Consider the following 5,903-nt stretch of genomic DNA (forward strand, 5'->3'; position numbering starts at 1 on the left):
GTTGGAGCAAAGAGCAGATCCAGTTTGTGTCTCTGACTCATCCTGAGGGACAGAGAAAGTGAATGGTCTGGACGCGGCTGGGAGGTGTTGGGGATTGGTATCTGGCACCTAGGGGCAGAGATTTGGTTTGGGAGAGTAGGTGACATGTGAGAGGAAGCTGACCTGTACTCATATCAGGTCCTGGAGTCTTCCACTGTTGTGTTCCCCTTGTCCCAGCCCCTACCTGGCTCTTTGATGGTAAGTGACAGGTATCGACTGAACCACTGTTGTCTCTCTATGGCCCCAGTGATGAAGAAGATGTCAGGTTTCCCAGAATCCTTCACATCCAGGTTCCTCATCCTCCTCTTTCTTCAGCTGCTCACGATGAGTTCCGGTAGTAGTTTCTTTTCCATCTCACTGCTCTTTGGGGACATCTCAGAGTGAAAGAATAAATCCTCCATGGGTCACCATTCATTCATTCATTCATTCAATCATATTTGTTGAGCGCTTACTGTGTGCAGAGCACTGTACTAAGCACTTGGGAAGTACAAGTTGGCAACATATAGAGACAGTCCCTACCCAACAGTGGGCTTATAGTCTGGAAGGGAGAGACAGAGAACAAAACAAAACATATTAACAAAATGAAATACATAGAATAAATATGTACAAATAAAATAAATAAATAAATAGAGTAATAAATATGTACAAACATATATACATATATGCAGGTTCACCAGTGTGAACGTTTCTCTCCAGAGATCAGAGCACAGAGCAGAGTGAATTGTCCTCTAAATCAATTGTGGGTTTAACTGAGCACTTACTGTGTGATATGAAAGGGAATGGGAGGGGAGGAAATGAGAGCTTGTTCAGGGAAGGCCTCTTGGAGGAAATGTGCTTTTAATAAGCCTTTGAAAGCAGGGAGAGTGATCATCTGTCAGATATTAAAAGGAATGGGGTTCCAAGCCAGAGGCAGAACGTGGGCAAAGGATTGTTGGAGAGATTGAGGTGCACTCAGTAGGTTGGCATTAGAGGAGTGAAGTGTACAGGCTAGTTTGTAGTAGGAAATCAGGAAGGTAAGGTAGGAGGGAGAGATCTGATCAAGTACTTTAAAACTCAGGGTAAGCCATTTCTGCTTGACGTGGAGGTGGATGGGCACCGACTGGAGGTTCTTGATAAGTGGGGAAACATGTAGGGAATGTTTTTGTAGAAAAATGATCCATGTAGCAGACTGAAGTATGGACTGGAGTAGAGAGAAACAGGAGGGAGGGAGGTTAGCAAGGAGGCTGATGCTGTAATCAAAGGGGGATAGGGCAAGTGCTTGGATTAATAATAATAATAATAATAATAATAATAATAATAATAATAATAATGGCATTTATTAAGCGCTTAGTATGTGCAAAGCACTGTTCTAAGCGCTGGGGAGGTTACAAGGTGATCAGGTTGTCCCACGGGGGGCTCACAGTCTTAATTCTCATTTTACAGATGAGGCCCCGATCTCCTGAAAGCAGGCCTCGCGTTCCCCAAATGCCACTTTGCCCCAGTTCTGCGCGTTGCCCCTCTCCCCGGCCCTGTATGCCTTGGGGGCGGTTGTGTTAGCTGTTTGGATGGAGAGGAAAAGATGGATTTTAGCAATGATGTGAAGGCTTTGGTGACAGGTTAAATGAGAGAGCTGTGTCAAAGATAATGCCAAGTTTATGGGCTTGTTAGACAAGGAGGATAGTGTTGCTATTTACAGTGACGCGAAAGTCGGGGAAAGAAAGGGTTTGGAAAGGAAGATAAGGAGTTCTGTTTTGGATACATTAAGTTTGAGGTCTGTGGGACATCCAAGTATAGATGTCCTGAAGGGAGGAGGAAATGGGAGACTGCAGAGAAGGAGAGTGATCAGGGCTGGAGATGGAGATTTGGGAATCATCTGCATGGAGATGGTAGTTGAAGCCATGGGAGCAAATGAGTTCTCCAAGGGAGTGGGTGTAGATGGAGAATAAAAGGAACTAGTCTTTCAGAGGGCTGACATGGGGCAACTCTGCCCTTCCCACCAAAGCTCCAGCTCCAGTTCCTCTCTGACTGTCTCCCTTTTTTACAGCTCAATTTACTGTGATTGGACCTGCTGAGCCCATCCTGTCTTTGGAAAGGGGAACTGCAGAGTTACCTTGTCACCTGATCTCTAAGATGAGTGCTGAGTTCATGGAGTTGAGGTGGTTCCCATCCAAACTCTCTAGCGTCGTACACCTGTATCAGAACGGAGAGGACCAGCTTGGAGAGCAGATGGAGGATTATCGAGGGAGGACGGAGTTGGTGAAAGACGCCGTGGAATATGGGAGTGTGGCTGTGAGAATACACAGTGTTGGAGTCTCTGATTAGGGAAAATATCACTGCATTTTCTATGATGGCCAAGGGAATGATGACAAAGCCCCTCTGGAGCTGCAAGTGGTCGGTGAGTGGTTGGATTTTCGTTGTGACAAATGGAGGATTTTTCCTCTCCCACTCTTAGGCAGCCTCACAGACAGTCCTGTCCTTACTTACAGCTTCAGGACTCTACAGTATCCACTTGTCTTTCCCAGGGTCCTGTCCTGCTGCCTCCAACCTCCTGTTGGTCCACAGACAGCACTGCTTGGTTCAGTGTTTCCCATGGATCATTTTCTGTGGCTCAGTCTCTTCCTGGGTCTGTTCACAGACTGGATTCCTGTGATTTTGCATAGCTTGGGGCTCAGATGGGGCTCAAGGCACAACACTTCACTCTCACCTACTGGACAGGCTTTTCCCAGAGGCACTGCTGTCCCTCTCCCCACTCCTTCCCCAGGGGAAACACTGACTGGGTTGACACAGGGAGTGGGAGGCCAAAGGGAAGCAGTGTTATCCTGGTTCCATGGGGATCCCATTCTGGAGGGAACATTTGAAGCCCAAGAATGGGGAGAAGGGGAGTGAGACCCTTTAAGTAAGGACACAACACTTTCCCTGAGAATCACGAGAAGTTCCTTCTCCTCCTGACCCTGCTGTCCCCTCATCCCAGCCTGGCCAGGGAAACTCTCACTCTTTGTCCTTCCCCACGGTGACTCTGAGCTTTCTGTGCTCCCCAAACGACTGGGCTCCCACACCCCCACCTTCCCCAGGAGACAGGAGGGGAGACTAGAGGTCACTGCTCCTATTCTGAGCTCTCAGTGTGGCTTGGAACAGAGACGCAGCAAGGACCCGCCAGTTATGCTTCCTCCCATATGGCTCTAATTCCCCCAGAGCCCAGGAAAAGGCTGGAATTTATCCATGTTTCCATCTGAAATTATTTTTGGGAATTCTGTTACAGCTCCCCTCTTCCCAACAGCTTTGTCCTCGATGGTGGCCCTGGGTGTGACCCTCCCTGTGCTGGGACGTCTTATTGCTGGGTGTCTTTATCTCATCTGGAAATACGCCAGGGACAAAGGTAAAGGAGTGAGAATATTTCTGTGACATCTTCACTGTGGCAGGGAAAAGCGGTAGATAAGATTGAGAAGGTAAAGACAGACAGGTCAGAGATCTGTGCCCCCAGATGTCTGGGAAAGACAGGACTATAACTTTATGTACATGACTCACAACCTGATGCTTCCCCCAAAGAGAGGACCGACCAAACTTGTGTCTGTGCCAACTGTCAACCTTGGGGGTGGGGAGACAACAGTGAGCAGTGACCCTAGCCCCCACTAATCTAGTTTAGACTGGAGCACACCATTCCCCTTGTATTTTTCTGTAACTACCCTCAGTCCCCCCAATACAGCCACAATCCCAGCGGAGCAGGGAAATCTGAGCTCTGGGTGATTCCGGCTGATCACAACCAAATGGCTCTTCCTGGAGATTCTGGGGACAATGGTCACCATTCTGGATCCATGGGTCTTTCCAAGGGGCAGTGGCAATTCTTTCTGAAGGGCCATTCCCCTGCTACATGTCCCAGAAACCAACTCCTCCAAACACATTTCATCCTCTGCCAGCCCACCCCCAGTTCTCCGATTCTGGAGGATCCCTGACTTATTTCTGTTCCTTTTCAGAGAAACTCCAGATCGAGCTCAGTAAGTTCCATGTCTCTTTCATTTTTGTCAGTTGTCTCATGTTGGTATTCATGTCCTTTCCACCGGCCTGGTGACGTCTCCTCTCTCTGTTCCCTTGCAGGGTGGAGCCGTGCTCAGTTACACGATGGTAAGTGACCCTGTCATTCTCAGTGGGTCTCAGGGTCTCAGTTCTCACCCACCCCAGGGGTTCTGGCCTTTCCTGGATGCATCCCTAAGGCCCAGACCCAGGAGCATTCCAAGAACCCTCTAGGGTGTCCCCCTCCTCCCTCTTCTCCCCTTTTCTTCCCTCTCCCCTTCTCCTCCTTCTCCCCCTCCCTGCTGTTGTCACGGGCCCCAGGAGCCAACTTCAATGTCTGGACCAGAGTTGGGGGGGCGGGGGGGGGGGGCATACGGTAGCTGAAGTCCCTACCATCATTTGGGGATCCCCAGCAGAGATTAGGGGACCCTGGGTCCTGAGCCCTGAGGAGAGGGAAAGAGCACAGCACAATGACATCATAAGCCATGTCTTGGGTGGGAATGGGCATGTCTGAGCCTCCAGAGGGTCCTGGGCAAGCTTGGAAGTGCCCGGGAGGTCCCACGGGTTGTGTGCCATAGCTCCAGAGTGGACCCCAGCCCAGAACCATCCAGACCTGCCGATGGGGTCTGAAGCCCCCCTCTGGGGGATTCCTCTCTCCCCACCACCCCCTCCAGCCAACAGCTCCCATTCTCCGTGGCGGGGATGCACGCGGGCTCCATCCTGTCCCGCTGGAGCCCTGGGATCTCCTCTTCCCTGAGCCCCCAGCACTCACCCCAGGATTTTCTCTTCAGCGGACATCACTTTGGATCCAGACACGGCTCACCCCCAACTCATCCTGTCTGAGGATCGGAAATGGGTGACATGGGGAAACACGGAGAAGAATCTGCCAGACAACCTGGAGAGATTTGATCACTGTGCCTGTGTGCTGGGTTGTGAGGGCTTCACCTCAGGGAGACATAGCTGGGAAGTGGAGGTGGGAGACCGATTATGCTGGTATCTGGGGATTTGTAAGGCATGTGTGAGGAGAAAAGCATGGCTCTTCATATTACCTGATGATGGATTCTGGGCTGTGAAGAAAGATGACGATGGATACTGGGCCCTCACTTCTCCCCACACCCATCTCCCCCTGACCAAACCACTATTCCGGGTGGTAGTTTACCTGGACTATGAGGCTGGAGATATCTCGTTCTACAGTGGGTTAGATGGATCCCACATCTACACTTTCCCCCGCATCACCTTCTCTGGGACCCTCCACCCTTTCTTCTGGCTTTATTCTACTGACGCAACACCCCTGACCATTTGCCCTGTGTCTAGCGGGACTGGGGGAGCCCCTGGCCCTGCCTACTTTCAGGAAACCCCAGTGAACCCCCCAGGGGCCAATGCCCGATTGCTCCCCCTCCAGCCTGGCCCCGAGGTCCTTCCTGCCCCTTAGGGATCTGCCCAGCCCCTGCCCTCTGAACCCTGCACCTGCCTTTGCCCCCCACAGTCCCTCGGCTGTACCCCTTGGGCAGTCCCAGGCTGGGGGTCTCTGTCGGCTGCTGCTTCTGCTGATGGGGGAGGGTCCCCATTGAGGAGGGGCTGGGAGGCATTAAAGTAGTTGCTGCAGCTTTGGTTTGTCAATGGGAGTTTCTCAAGTGCCAATGCCCTTACTGCTGCTGCCACCACATCCACTGGACCCTGAACTCGCAGGGCAGAAAGACAGCTTGCCTCCACGGTCCTGGTGGTCACAGACTCCAGATCTTCCCTACCCTCCTGCTCATGGCAGCAGGAGAGCTCGGAGCCTCCCTTCAGCACCTCCATATGCGTCTGGAAATAACTTTTCCCTAAGAAACTTGAAAGCCAAAAATCCTTTTGTTTCATTCACTGATTCACCTGAC

General features: G+C 51.2%; 1 pseudogene; it reads left to right on the top strand.

Moving 5' to 3' along the window:
• The first annotated feature begins 276 nt into the window (after window positions 1–276).
• Window positions 277–5,474, top strand: LOC119946827 (annotated as a pseudogene).
• Window positions 5,475–5,903: the final 429 nt, after the last annotated feature.

The sequence above is a fragment of the Tachyglossus aculeatus genome, chromosome Y4 (assembly GCF_015852505.1).
Source record: "Tachyglossus aculeatus isolate mTacAcu1 chromosome Y4, mTacAcu1.pri, whole genome shotgun sequence".
In the NCBI taxonomy this organism is placed as follows: domain Eukaryota; kingdom Metazoa; phylum Chordata; class Mammalia; order Monotremata; family Tachyglossidae; genus Tachyglossus; species Tachyglossus aculeatus.